Source organism: Balaenoptera ricei, chromosome 3, assembly GCF_028023285.1.
Source record: "Balaenoptera ricei isolate mBalRic1 chromosome 3, mBalRic1.hap2, whole genome shotgun sequence".
In the NCBI taxonomy this organism is placed as follows: Eukaryota; Metazoa; Chordata; class Mammalia; order Artiodactyla; family Balaenopteridae; genus Balaenoptera; species Balaenoptera ricei.
Genome location: NC_082641.1, coordinates 22,379,554 through 22,394,392, shown reverse-complemented (window position 1 = coordinate 22,394,392; position 14,839 = coordinate 22,379,554). Strand labels below are relative to the sequence as shown.

Sequence of the window (14,839 nt, the reverse complement as noted above, 5' to 3'; positions counted from 1 at the left end):
GAGCACATTATCCATGTTTTACCATATTGTAGTTCACTTTGTTGCATGCCAGTTCCTCTGATAAGGACTTTAAAATTGTACAACAGAAGATAACTTACGATCCTTGCTGCTTCTTGTCCAGCTCATGTCCCGTGCCTTTGAATAAACTGTCTCTTCTCCCTAGAAAATTCATCTTCCTCACTCTTAACAGCTGTGAAGATTTTCTTACGGATTCCTCAGGGGACATCTACATACTACCTTCTCAATAAAGCATTTCCCAGTTTCCTAGGTATATAATTGCTCAGTCCTCTGTTCCCATTGCACATTTTGTAGCCTCTGCAATTAAACTGAGCAAATTTTATCACAGCTTAGCAGTTTATTTGCATGTTCCCCCCTAACTATTGAATCCCCTTATAAAATGGCCATCTCTGTATCTAGAGTACTTTGCAGAGTTCTTGACAGGAGTTGAACTAGTAAATTTGTCAAATAAATTAATAAAGTAATAAAGTACATTTAGGCTGAGGGGGAGCTAAGACCGTCATCATTGAAAGTAGGCATTGAAATAGTATAATCAATCAAAGATTTAGTCCCATTAAATTATGTAATTTGAGTATAAGACAATTATCAGGTTTTAAGAGTTGCATCCCTATTTTCCTTCTTTGATCTGATATTTAGCTCTTTACCTTCAGGACTATGGCATATCTTATTTTGCTACAGTTTCCAGGAATAATTTTCCTTTGCTTCATGACTTTAAATTCTATATTCCTTTGATGCCTTCACCACTCCACAACAAGTATTTCTTCTTTAGGACTTTGTGTTGTTTTTCAGAGTTCTAAACATTTAAACTGTAATATACATGGTTGCCAATCATCAATCAATAGTAAATTTAATATTAATAAACTTCACATTGTCTTTCATGTACAGAAAAACATGGTTATAACCTACTACAAAACATGAAGTTTAAGTGGATTATTTATGCTCACAAAAATCTAGCTTTTCCTATTTTGAGAAAATTCTATTATGGTAATAAATGTATGAAAATAGACTCAAGAATGGATGAATAACTTCTATACAGAAAAAGGAAATTATTTTGTAAGTTTTTTCTCAGTGCATTGATTAAATGGGAGACTTAGGATTTCAGTAGAATAAGCGTGTTACAGTGTTAACCAAATTTATCTCAAACATGTCTCATTTTATTATGCTTCATTTTATTGTTCTTCACAGATAATGCATGTTTCACAAATTGGAGGTTTGTGGCAACCTCTGTCCAGCAAGTGTTTAGGCACCATTTATCCAATAGCATCTGCTCAGTTTGTGTCTCTATGTAACATTTTGGTAATTCACACAATATTTCAAACTTTTTCATTATTATTAGATTTGTTATGGTGATCTGTAATCAGTGAACTTTGAGGTTACTATTATACTTGTTTTTGGGCACCACAAACCATGCCCATATAAGAAGGCAAACAATTGATAAATGTTACATGTGTTCTGCCTGCTCCACCAACTGGTTGTTCCTCCTATTTGGACCTCCCTATTCCCTGAGAAATAATAATATTAAAATTAGGTAATTAAAAAAAAATTAGGTAATTAATAATCCTACAATGGACTCTAAGTGTTCAAGTGAAAGAAAGAGTTGCAGTTCTTGCACTTTAAATCAAAAGCTAGAAATATTTAATCCTAGTGAGGAAGGCATGTTGAAAGCTGAGATAGGCTGGGCTTCTTGCACCAAGTATTTAGCCTAGTTGTGAATGCAAAGAAAATGTTTCTGAAGGAAATTAAAAGTGCTACTGTAACAGGGAAGAGCCAAATCAGACTACATGTTGGATCTGTTTCTTTTACTTTAACCTTTGCTTTCCACTGCTTTTGTTCACTAAAAAGATACTGTCTATACATAATGGCCTGCCTCAGGGAACCCTGCCCCTCTGCCTGAATGTTAAACCAAAGTGCCTTTGTTCAGGGAAACATCCAGACCCTGTTCCACCTGCAGATGACTACAGGAAAGAAGAATTTTTTTTAACACATCCCCTCCCTGAGGCTGACCATTCAGGGGATATTTGCAAAACTTATAGCCTTTTTACTTTACTTCCCCATCTCCTCCCCATCTCTGTGCTATAAAAGAAACTGGCATCCAAACCCCGATAAGATGGTTATTTTGAGACTTTAGTCTGCCATCTTCTCGGTCTGCTGGCTTTCCGAATAAAGTCATATTCCTTGCCTCAACACCTCGTCTCGGATTTATTGGCCTGTCGTGCAGCAAGCAGAGTGAGCTTGGACTCAGTAACACTACTCCAGTGAACACACAAATGATAGGAAAATGAAACCGCCTTATTGCTGGTATGGAGAATGTTTTAGTGGTCCGGATAGAAGATCAGGCCAGCCACATTTCCTTAAGCCAAAGCCTCATCCAGAGCAAAGCCTTAACTCTCTTCAATTCTATGAACGCTGAGAGTTTGAAGCTAGCAGAGGTTGGTTCATGAGATTTAAGGAAAGAAGCCATCCCATAACTTCAAAGTGCAAGGTGAAGTAGCAAGCGCTGATGTAGAAGCTGCTGCAAGTTATCCAGAAGATCTAGATAAGATAATTAAAAAGGTGGCTATGCTAAACAAAAGATTTTCAATGTAGACAAAATAGTCTTCTATTGGAAAAAGATGCCATCTAGGACTTTCATAGCTGGAGATGAGGAGTCAGTGCCTGGTTTCAAAGCTTCAAAGGACAGGCTGACTCTCTTATTAGGGATTACTGCAGTTGGTGTCTTTAAGTTGAAGCTAGTGCTCATTCATCATTCCAGAAATCCTAGGGCCCTTAGTAAATTATACTAAATCTACTCTGCCTCTGGACTATAAATGGAACAACAAAACCTGGATGACAGTACATTTATTTATAACATGGTTTGCTGAATATTTTAAGCCCACTGCTGAGAACTCCTGCTCAGAAAAAATAATCTCTTGCAAAATATTAGTGCTCATTGACAATGCACCTGGTCACCCAAGAGTTCTGATGGAGATGTGTCGATACAAGGAGGATAACATTGTTTTTATGCTTGCTAACACAACATCCATTCTGCAGCCCATGGATCAAGGAGTAAATTTGACTAAGGCTGCCATAGATAGTGATTCCTCTGACGGATCTGGGCAAAGTCAATTGAAAACCTTAATGAAAGGCGTGACCATTCTAGATACCATTAAGAACATTTGTGATTCATGGGAAGAATTCAAAACATCAATATTAACAGGAGTTTGGAAGGAGTTGATTCCAAACCTCATGATTGACTTTGAGGGATTCAAGACTTCAGTGAAGGAAGTAACTGCAGATGTGGTGGAAATAGCAAAAGAACTAGGATTAGAAGTGGAGCCTGAAGATGAAACTGAATTGCTGCCATCTCATGATACAACTTGAACGGCTGAGGAGTTGCTTCCTATGGATGAGCAAAGAAAGTGGTTTCTTGAGATGAAATCTACTTGTGATGAAGATGCCATGAAGACTGTTAAGATGACAACAAATGATTTAGAATATTACATAAACTTAGTTGAGAAAGCAGTGGCAGTTTTTGAGAGGATTGACTCCAATTTTGAAAGAAGTTGTAGTGTGAATAAAATGCTATCAAACAGCATTGACTGCTACAGAGAAATCTTTCGTGAAAGGAAGAGTAAAGGGTTGTGGCAAAGTTCATTGTTATCTTATTTTAAGAAATTGCTACAGCCATCCCAACCTTCAGCAGCCACCGCCCTGAACAGTCAACAGCCATCAACATTGAGGCAACACTTTCCACCGGCAAAAAGATGACAACTTGCTAAAGGCTCAGATTATGGTTAGCATATTTTAGCAATAAAGTATTTTCAAATTAAGGCATGTGCATTTTTTGAACATAATGCTATTGCACACTTATTAGACTACTGGATAGTGTAAAAATAACTTTTATGCACACTGGGAAACCAAAACATTCATGTGATTCACTTTATTATGATATTTGCTTTCTCATGGTGGTCTGGAACCAAACCCACAATATTTCCCAGGTATGCCTGTATCCTCACTTAAATGTATTTTCAACACCTTGCATTTACAGTTCAACTGCATCCACATGTTGGAGTGAGTTCTAGTCTTTACCATTAAAATAAAGAACAAAATGACACACACACAGGGCAATAACAAAGTATCTCTTTTTCCCCCATACTCCTGTACTCTGCTACTAGCTCATTTCTTTTCTCTAAAGTTCTGTACTCATGATTTCTCTTTCGCAACTCTTATTGACATATCATTACACATCAATGAACCTAAATTTTTATCCATAAATTTACCATTGACTTCCATATTACTAAATTCAGTGGACATATCAGTTTTCATGTTTGGATTAGCTCAGCATTGTTCTCCTGCACTGGAACTTTTTTCTGTGTGTGTGTGTGTGTACACATATGAGATGAGTTTTTACGGATTATGTCTTCTGTTCTTAACTGTACATGACAAGAATGCTTAGCCTATAAATACTTCTCAATAAATACTTATTGAATGAACAAATAAAAATGTAAATTAATAAATTATTGAATTGGAGTTACAAATTTTCCTAGTGGAATAATTTTAGAGATGTTAGTCTCTAAATTTATGTTCACAGATATAGTAAAGGGAGAGATGTCTTCTATATTGAAACATTGTTATGAAGATTACATTTGACTATCTATTAAAGGAACACTTAACATATATAGTCATTTCAATTTGTTGACCCTAAGGTACTTATGGTACATCCAAGTGAAAGTCCAAAACTACCTGGCAAATTATTCAGGAGAAAGCTAGTTAGGAAGTAATTAGAGGGAGAAATCTGTACATTTGCTCTCAGAATTTTTCAGCCATTCTGCATTGTATAAAATGTGTGTGTGTGTGTGTGTGTGTGTTTCTGGCAAGATTCTCTTTTTGAGGTTATGTATTATTAAAAGTGAAATGCTTAGGCATGGTCTTAGATACAATTTTTTTCTACCTACATCACAGGATCTCAGTTGTCTTTAAGTGGCTAAAAGAAAAAACATCCTGTGAGTTATTAGGACCATGCTGTATCCTAGTGAGCTTACTGACCCAAAACATTCTGTTCTTATTCTCATACAGGAAATGAGAAAGCTGAGACATTAGCATCATGTCACATGTTTATGGTATTTCCTCACAATTAGCATAACCTTTGTTGAACTAAAACTAGTGATAGCTATTTCAGAATGAATGAAATTTTACTCACATATAGTCTATCATCCATCATTTACTGCCTGCCTTCTATAAAATAATATGATCAAAGCTGTCGTCTTATGAATATGCTTTATGTTATGAGTATACTTTATGTTATGCCTCATTTTTTCATGAATATATTTCTAAATGCCTACATTGCTGCTATTATTTATTCATAACAATCTCCAAAAGAAAAATAAAAACAGCAGGTTGCATAAGCGATGGTAAGCTAACATGTTGACAAGGAAAACATTTCACCAAAATTGCATTACACAGTTGAGGAGTTGAAGACAACATTGTCACCCATCAAATGCATTGATGATGTTTATTTAGGAATTGGAGTTTAGAATTACAGCAGATATTCAAGAAGTATATGCTCTACATATGAAGAAAGTGTTAGGATAATTCTTGGTATCTGTAAGAACATAAAGCAAATATTTTGATTTTAAGTATGTGATACCAAGATCAAGGGCTCAGTAGGAAATGGAAGCTAATACTGAAATATGTGGAGTAAAAGTACAGATGTGTTATAAAAGAATAAGAAATAGTAAGTGGTTATTTAAAAAAACATTTAATACTGAAACATTTGTAGGGATAATATATATCAAGAATTCTCCTAGGTGCCAGGATATCAGAGATAAATAAGATAAACAAGTCCTTTCCCAAATAGAACTTACATTATAATGGAGGAGTTAGAAAGTAATATATATATATATATATATAGTAATTTATATATACACATGTATATATACACACATACAAATATACAATGTGGAAAATATACAAAAGCAGTAAAGTGGTAGAGAATTACTGGGGTGGAAATGTTAATGTAGAAAATAAAATCAGCGAATGTCTGGTTAAGGAGTTTTCATTTTATTACAAACCTGAATGAATGAAGTGAGACTGAGAAACAAGTGAAATTACTGGGAGAATGTTCATACAAAAGCCAGTACACAGGTGTTAATAGCAGCTTCATGTGTAATAGCCAAGAACTGAAAACAACCCAAATGTCTTTTAATGGTGAATGGACAAACTAGCTCTGGTACAGCCATACGGTGCAATAATACTAAGGAACAAAAAGGAGCAAACTATTGATACACACGAGAACTTAGTGGATTTCAAGTGCTTTATGCTGAGTGAAAAAGTCAATTTCAAAGGGTTATATGCTGAATTATTCCATATATATAACGTTCTCAAAGACAAAATTATGATGGTCACAGATAAGTGTTTGCCAAAGTTTAGGGTTGGTGAAAGGGTTTGACAATTAAGAGCTTATGTAAGGGAATTTCTTTGTGGTGGTGGATGGAATCCATATACTGATTGTGGTGATAGTTATTCAAATATATTCTATTTATGTGATAAAACTTCGCAGAACTATACACCAGCCAAATCCATACCACTCCCCAAAATAGTGCATGTAAAACCTGCTGAAATCCAAATAAGTTATGTAGCCAAAATAATAGTACTATACTAACATCAATTCCCTGTGTTTGCAATGTCCTATAGTTATATAAGATATTATCCTTTGGTACACTTCAACTCTTTGTGCTATTTTTGCAAGTTCTTCTGCAAAACAGTCAAACTATTTCAAAATTAAAACAAAATAGTAGAAAAAGAGCAACTGTTAGATATCTAGGTGTGAAAAAACATAACATGTTAGAGGAACCTATTAAACTTTTACTGCCCATGGAGAGTACTATGCTCATATTTGTAAAATAAATAAAAGTAATTAAACAACAAATCTTCAAATATAATTAAAGTGAGATAATCAAGGGATACATGTAGAAGAAAAGGTTAGAGGTAACGAGGGTCTCATTACCATTCAAATTTTATCTTAACTGTTACAGGAAAACATTAAAGTATTCGGAGCCAGAAAGTAAATTGAATTCACTTATACTTTACATAATAGCCAGATTTCCCTCTGAGAGCAGTAATAGTCATCATTGTACTAGTGGTTTTAGCCAGTGCAATAGGTGAAGAAGATAGAGAAGGTATAATAAATTGAAAAGAATTGTAATTACTGGAAGATAATATGATCTATTCTTTGAAAACTGCAAAGAGACTTTCAAGTAAGTTTTATTTGATTTAAGTGGATCTAAAAAGTTTATTGTCACAAGGCCACTGATTGCAATCAATGCATTTCTATATGTCAGTGATACAAAACATAGTTTTAAAAAATGATATAATACAACTGAATGAAAAATATCAAATGCCTAGGTAAAGAATCTAACAAAAGATATGCCAGACTCTGCACAGAAAATTAGAAAGCATTACTGTAAGACATTATTGAAGACCTAAATCAATGGATGGTTGCTTAAAGTATTGTAAGTCTCATCATCGTGAAGATTTAAATTTTCCTCAAATTTATCTATTGATTCAATGCAATTCCAGTCAAAACCCTATTGAATTCTTTTGGTAGCTTTTGAATGTCTGATTCTAAATTTTATATGGAGTACATTACTCCAAGAAGAGTCAAAATATTCTTGAAGAAGAAAAAAAATAGAAGATTTACTTTACTAGATATCGTTAAATCTATAACAATGAAATAACATGGGTTTGTCACAAGTATACACATATAGCCGAACATGTATTATAAAGAGACCAACAGTAGACCAATATTTACAAAAATGGCATTTCAAAGCAGCATAAGAAAGATAGTCTTTTCAATAAATGGTAATTATTAAATTGGAATATCCATATGAAATATAAATAAGTAAAACTTGGTACATACCTCAACCTTTCACAAAAATTGGACTTAGGTAGAATTTATATCTAAAAGGGAATGTTAAAAAATTAAGATTACATTAGATGACATATGAGAATACTTTCACTAATTGAAGAAATAGATTTAATTATCAACCCAAGTTTTTGGATTATGTTTCTGCCATTTCTCCTTCTAAAGAGATGAGGTACATTCACCTGTTGTCCCCTCTTGACTTCAGATGTGACCATTTGACGTGCTTTGTTGATTAAATGATCCAGAAATGACAAGAAGCCATTTGCAAGCTTGGCACCTAGCAGACTTGACTGTTTGATCTTCTACTCTGCTCTGCCTAGAGAAGAAGATGCACCAGCAAGCCCTCTAATTCTAAGCCCTCTAATTCTAAGCCCTCTAATTCTAATTCTAAGAGGAGGATGAGAGGCACTTGGAGGGCCATCCCAGCTGAGCTGAAGCCTGAAGCAGAGGCAACACAGCTGCACCACACATGTGCAGTGAGAAGCAGTGTCACCTTGCCAACCCTGACCCTCTGCATACTTGTTAATAAAAATTAAATATCGTTGTTTGAAGCCACTGAATATTGGGGTGGCTTGATAGTGATCATTAGAATAAGTTAGCATAAGTTAGTATTGGGGATAGCTACCATGAATTTGTGGAAGAAAACTCTATTTTTTTAAACAGAAATCAAACAATTCTCAACATAAACAAAATATTGATAAAATTACATTAAAATTAACAACATTAAACATTAACAACATCAAAAACTACATACGAAAGTAAAATTTAAAGGAGACTTTTTTCCAGAAAACACAAAAATATTTTACAAATCAATAGGAAAAACACATTAAAATAGAAAAATGAGCAAGAAGTTTTCACAGGCACTTCATTAAACAGCATATCCAAATGAACAATAAACATTTGAAAAGATGCCTCATTTTATTATAAATTGCATTAATGTTAATTAAACACAAATCAATGGAAACTCATGATTTCATTAATGCAAATTAAAACAAATATGAGACACCACAAAACACCCCCAAATTAACAAAACTTAAAGGCCTGAATAACAAGTATTGGATGCGAGGCAACTGGAGCTGTCAAATGTTGCTTGTGAGATTATAAATCAGTAGAGCAATGTCAGAAAACCATTTGGTACTTTTTAGTAAATTTAGTAATACATGCACTCAAGATTGATAATTCTACTAATAGGTATACATAAGTGTTCATGAACACTGAGATATTATAAGAATGTTCAGAGCAGCATTATTTATAATGACAAATATCTAGAAACAGACAAAATATTCACTGACAGTGTAATGATGGAAAATAAACAAAATATACTTACAGTCAGCAAGGATAACTCTCATGAGATAATGCTGGGGAAAGAAGTCACACAAACAAAGTATACGTATTTTATAATTCATGTTATATTTGTATTTTAAACCAGACAAAACTAATACATAATGTTAGAAGGCAAGATGGTGGTTATCATCGTGGAGTAGGGAGTTTGTATTTGTTGGGATGTAAAACTAGGGTGGCTTCTGCAGTGTGGGTGATCTATTTCTTGACCTGGGCCATGGTTATAAGAGAGCTCTCAAACTGTGAGGTTCATTCAGTTGTTCATTAAAAAAATATACATTTTTGAGTTTGATTATTTTGCTACAGTGAAAATTTACCCATAATGATCTGTAGAGAAGAGACTATAGTGAGTCTCAAGTGGAGTTAGAAATGCCAGTCAAGTGCTGGCTGGGATTATGTTATTAGTGGAGGGGGCTAATAGTGATGAGTTGTAGTGGGAAGCTAATGGATGCAGTTAACCTTAGGTTAACTTATGATGATCATAGTGATGATCATTTAATGGTTTGTCACAGCCCATGACAACTCCAACAAAATGCTTTTTTTCCCTACTTTTAGGCCCACATTTTTCCCCCCAGTGGTTTACAACAATGTTTATTTATTTATTTATTATTTCAGTTATATATATACATGTATCTATTCTTTTTCAAATTCTTTCCCCATTTAGGTTGTTACGTAATATTGAGCAGAGTTCCCTGTGTTATACGGTAGGTCCTTGTTGGTTATCCATTTTAAATATTGCAGTGTGTACATGTCAATCCCAAACTCCCTAACTATCCCTTCCCCCAACCTTTCCCCCCTCATAACCATAAATTCATTATTTAAGTCTGTGAGTCTGTTTCTGTTTTATAAATAAGTTCATTTGTATCATTTCTTTTTATATTCCACATACAAGCGATATCATACAATATTTGTTCTTCTCTGTCTGACTTACTTCACTCAGTATGACAATCTCTAGGCCCATCCATGTTGCTGCAAATGGCATTATTTCATTCTTTTTTAATGGCTGAATAATATTCCATTGTCTATAGGTGCCACATCTTTTCTTTATTCATTCTTCTGTCAGTGGACATTTAAGTTGCTTTCATGTCTTGGTTATTGTAAACAGTGCTGCAATGAACACTGGAGTTCATGTATCCTTTTGGACCATGTTGTTCTCTGGATAGATGCCCAGGAGTGGGATTACAGGATCAAAAAACAAAACAAAACAAAACAAAAAAACAGAACTAAAAATAGAGCTAGGCCCATCTTTTTGAAACTTAACAGAAGATGTTTGTTCTGAGGAGTGTAAGTGTTGACATTGCTGCACAAAAGGAAGCTATTTTGATTTTAGAATATCAAAACTTTTTAGCCATTGATTAGTTGAATTAATTAATAGGCTTTTTTGACTACTCCTCATTCTCTAGCCAGGCACACCATAAACCCATATGGACAAACTTGTTTATAATAGGCTATCTTGATGGACCATGTATGCCTGCTAAAGCTTTTTATAAATCAAGGCCCTCCATTAATATTCCACTGGTAAATACCATTAGAATGTTTATCAGGAATTCTGATATATTGCATTTTTTTCTCCAAGAAGATTTGACTTAGATTATCTCTTCTTCTGAGACTTCTGTGATGGAGTAGTCAATGGTAATAGTCCTCATACTTACCTCCATTTCTTTACCGTATGTAATTGCTTTTTTTAAAAATTATGGCTTATACTCTCAAATAATATGTAATAAAAGATATTAACTCACCTATTTAGGTGTTGATATAACACATATTGAATCATTATATGAGATAAATATTTTTGTTTTATTTTATATAATATGACTGGCCATATATTTAAAAAAATTACTTTTTCAAATATCTAATTAAGTTTTATTCTAACAATTTATCTCCCAAAAAGAAATGGGAGATAAAAAGAAATGACTTTAAGGTCTAATTTTTAAAGATATCAATGAAAAAAGTTGTAAGAAATGATTTAAATATTTAGTTTAAAAGACATGAGTTAAAATATCTTCAATTCTATTATGAAATGCTACATTATATTCTAAGATTTATATTCTAATTAACAACTTTATCTAAAATAATTAATTTGTAGATTTTCCTGATGTATCCTACAATATTTTATCTTTATTAAATCTAAATTTCCTCAACTTAAATTCCCAATAGTAACAAAATCGATTGGATGGGAACACCACTTCATAATTATACTGTTAAGACTAACACATCTCCCAGGAGCAGATAAGATCAGTAAAAAAAAAAGTAAAGATATAAAATATCTAAACAACATAGTAAAAATGATCTAATTTAGATATAATATGTACTAAAGAATGAGAATTCCCATTGTTTTCAATGATATTTGATACATTTACCAAAACTGACTATATGCTGTGTCATAAACTATTGAAATCATTAAAATATGTTATCTGTTTACAGTGGATTAAGCTAGGAATAAATATCAAAAAAAGATAATTCATCCATTTGGAACAAATCACTTCTAAGTAACCTATGATTTATAAGAAATATTTAAAAATTTAAATAAAGGATAATGAAAAAACAACATATAAATCTTGTGGGATGCAGTTACACTTTGCTCAGGGAATAATTTTTGCTTTAAGTGCATATATTTATAATGAAAGAAGGTAGAAAATTATGGACAAAATATTTCATTTCAAAATGCCAGGAAAAAAATAAAATCAGGTATAAAAACACAGAATAAGGAAATAATAACAGAAGACTATCATTAATAAAATAGAAATTAAATGTAAAATACAGTAACATTGAAAAAAGAAAATAGTTGTTTCTTTGAAAAGATTATTAATTTTGATAACTCCTCCATAACAATGATGAAGAAAATTAATTTAAAACTACAAAAATTTATTTCAGCAATGAAAGAGACATCCTCATACATTTAATAAGAGACTGTTTAAATAATTTAGATTCAATAAATTTGGCAATTTTGAGTAAATGGAAAGTCATTTTTAAAATAAAATTATAAAAACTGTCACAAAGAGTTGAAAATCAGAGTGGATCTAAATATTTTTAAGGAATCAAGCAATTTTTTAAAATTAATTTATTTTTGGCTGTGTTGGGTCTTCGCTGCTGTGTGCAGGCTTTCTCTAGTTGAGGCAGCAGGGGTTGCTCTTCATTGCAGTGTGTGTGCTTCTCATTGTGGTGGCTTCTCTTGTTGCAGGGCACGGGCTCTAGGCGCGCGGGCTTCAGTAGTTGTGACTCACCGGCTCTAGAGTGCAGGCTCAGTAGTTGTGGCGCACGGGCTTAGTTGCTCCGCGGCATGTGGGATCTTCCCGGACCAGGGATCGAACCCATGTCCCCTGCACTGGCAGGCCATTCTTAACCACTGAGCCACGAGGGAAGTCCCAAAAAGATACTTAATGTACATCTTCCTAATATCAGTGAGAGTGAAATTCCTTTTATATGATTATTGACCTTTTATGTGTCCTTTGTGTGTGTGAACTGACTGTTCACATCTGTCTCTGACTGGTAGAAAGACTGTTCATTTGGATAAATCATATGAGACTAATCTGTTCCAAGAATAAAGAGGGCAGTGTCGGAATACCTCATGGAGGGATCAGCACCATCATCCAGGACAGTGGAGGTCCAGTGTTCGGAGCCCTCCAAAGGGATCAAGAAATTTAAGAGAACAGGGCATAAATGATTGTGCTGCACTTTAGATGTACTTTTATTTGGAAGAAAAATAGTAACAAACATATCTTGTAAAAATAGAAGAAACCATTAAATAAACTTTTTCTATCAGAAATTTTGTAAGAATGATTTTCTCAGTCTGGTCAAAGTTATGAATGAAATTTCTTTTGAAATGGAAGTGAAAGAGATTTTATATGTGATAGCATTTTCTGGAAGAAAACAAAAACTATACTTTCTCATGGCTGAGTGTAACTTCTGTTTCTATATTAAGAAATGCAAAAGTTCATAGCTGACACACATTCATTTTTAATACATTTATATGAACATCTGCAAGCTGCTCAGCCTCCAATTACTTTTTTATTGCTTTATAAGGAAAGTGCTATATCCTGAAAGACTTAATGCCCTGTATTAAACTATATTTTATATTTTACAAGGAATATTAATCCTCAAAGTAATAGTACAAAATTACTACTATGACTTAAATAAATGATACCAACTTGAGAAACACAGCTTTGTCATTGTGCAAAAAAAGGACACTCTTTTCAAAAACCAGAGTCAGGATACAAAAGAGAATATCAATTAAATAATATCTTCATGGCAAAAATTGTTTTTCCAAATATTAATATATTACTTCAAAAGTTTGAATCCAGCTATATACAATTCACCAAGTCCAACAACTATCATTCAAAATTATTCTAGCTTTATTCACTTTGAAGTAGTTAAATACAAGATCTTTTTTACTACTTATAGAAAAGCTCACACTATCTTGACCAAACAAATTCATCAAGATGTATGACTTATACCATATAGGAGATATTATTTCAAATATGTTTTATCATTATATGATATGTGAGTATTTTATGTCAGGTAGTACAAAAAATTAAGATATTACCAAACTCTTTCATTCTACAACTCAATTTCAAAATATAACAACATATGTAATATAGATAAAATTTACTTTTCAAAATAGTAATTACAAACTTGCCATTCTATTTCTAAATAATAACAACATAAAATATGTTTTAATTTTACATTATATATTGAAGGTAGTTATCATTTCTTAATATACTTGTTTAGGTTAGTTATCAAACAATGCTAAATTAAGAGGAGAAAATCTCTAACTGTGAAAGTAACTTTGTGCCCCTTGGACATTAAGACAATATCAAATGGAAAGGCAGCAATGATTAGCAGATATTTTAATACAATTATGTTCAGACACTATTTTAATACACGGAGATAACTTCTTATACAACTATTTGATCTCTTAATTTATGTAATTCCATTAATGACAACATTATTTGAACTTCGTTTTAAATATGGATTTTGATATGTTTCTGTGAGGGTTTCTGCATGGTTACATTTTGATAAATCCCATAGTACAGCTTTATACTTTTTAAATTGCCAAAACAAACAAAAAAAAATCAGTACTAAAAGTCAGTATGTTGGGTTGTGAAAACAGTAAGTGGAATTATATACATATATATATAATATTGATAGCAATTATATCTATACACATATGTATGTGTATATATATTTGTGTATGTGTGTAAGTAGGTGCATATTTATGGATGATGGATTAAACAGAATGACATTGGTTTTGGTATCAGAATGAATTTGCAGGTGTTTATTCACTTATCGACCCTCAATTAATTTTAGTTGATTTTTTTAAAATTATCTCCTTCAAGGCGTTGGATGCTACTTAATCCTTGTACTTTATCGTAATGTATTTTCTACCCCCATGAGCTCTCAGTAAACATCCAGTAATTACAGGAGAGCTGTGTGAATGTGTATGGACCAGTAGAAAGAGCACAGGCTATGGAACTAGTCAGAATGGATGCCTTTCCTTCTATCATAGATACTTCCTTTAATAACAGAAAACACCTGTTATTAATTGTATTCATTTTTCTTTTACCAGACATAGTTCCT

At 32.9% G+C, this 14,839-nt stretch overlaps 1 pseudogene; it reads left to right on the top strand.

Annotated features, from left to right (window-relative positions):
- The first annotated feature begins 1,583 nt into the window (after positions 1-1,583).
- Positions 1,584-3,795, top strand: LOC132362839 (tigger transposable element-derived protein 1-like; annotated as a pseudogene).
- The last annotated feature ends 11,044 nt before the right edge of the window (positions 3,796-14,839 follow it).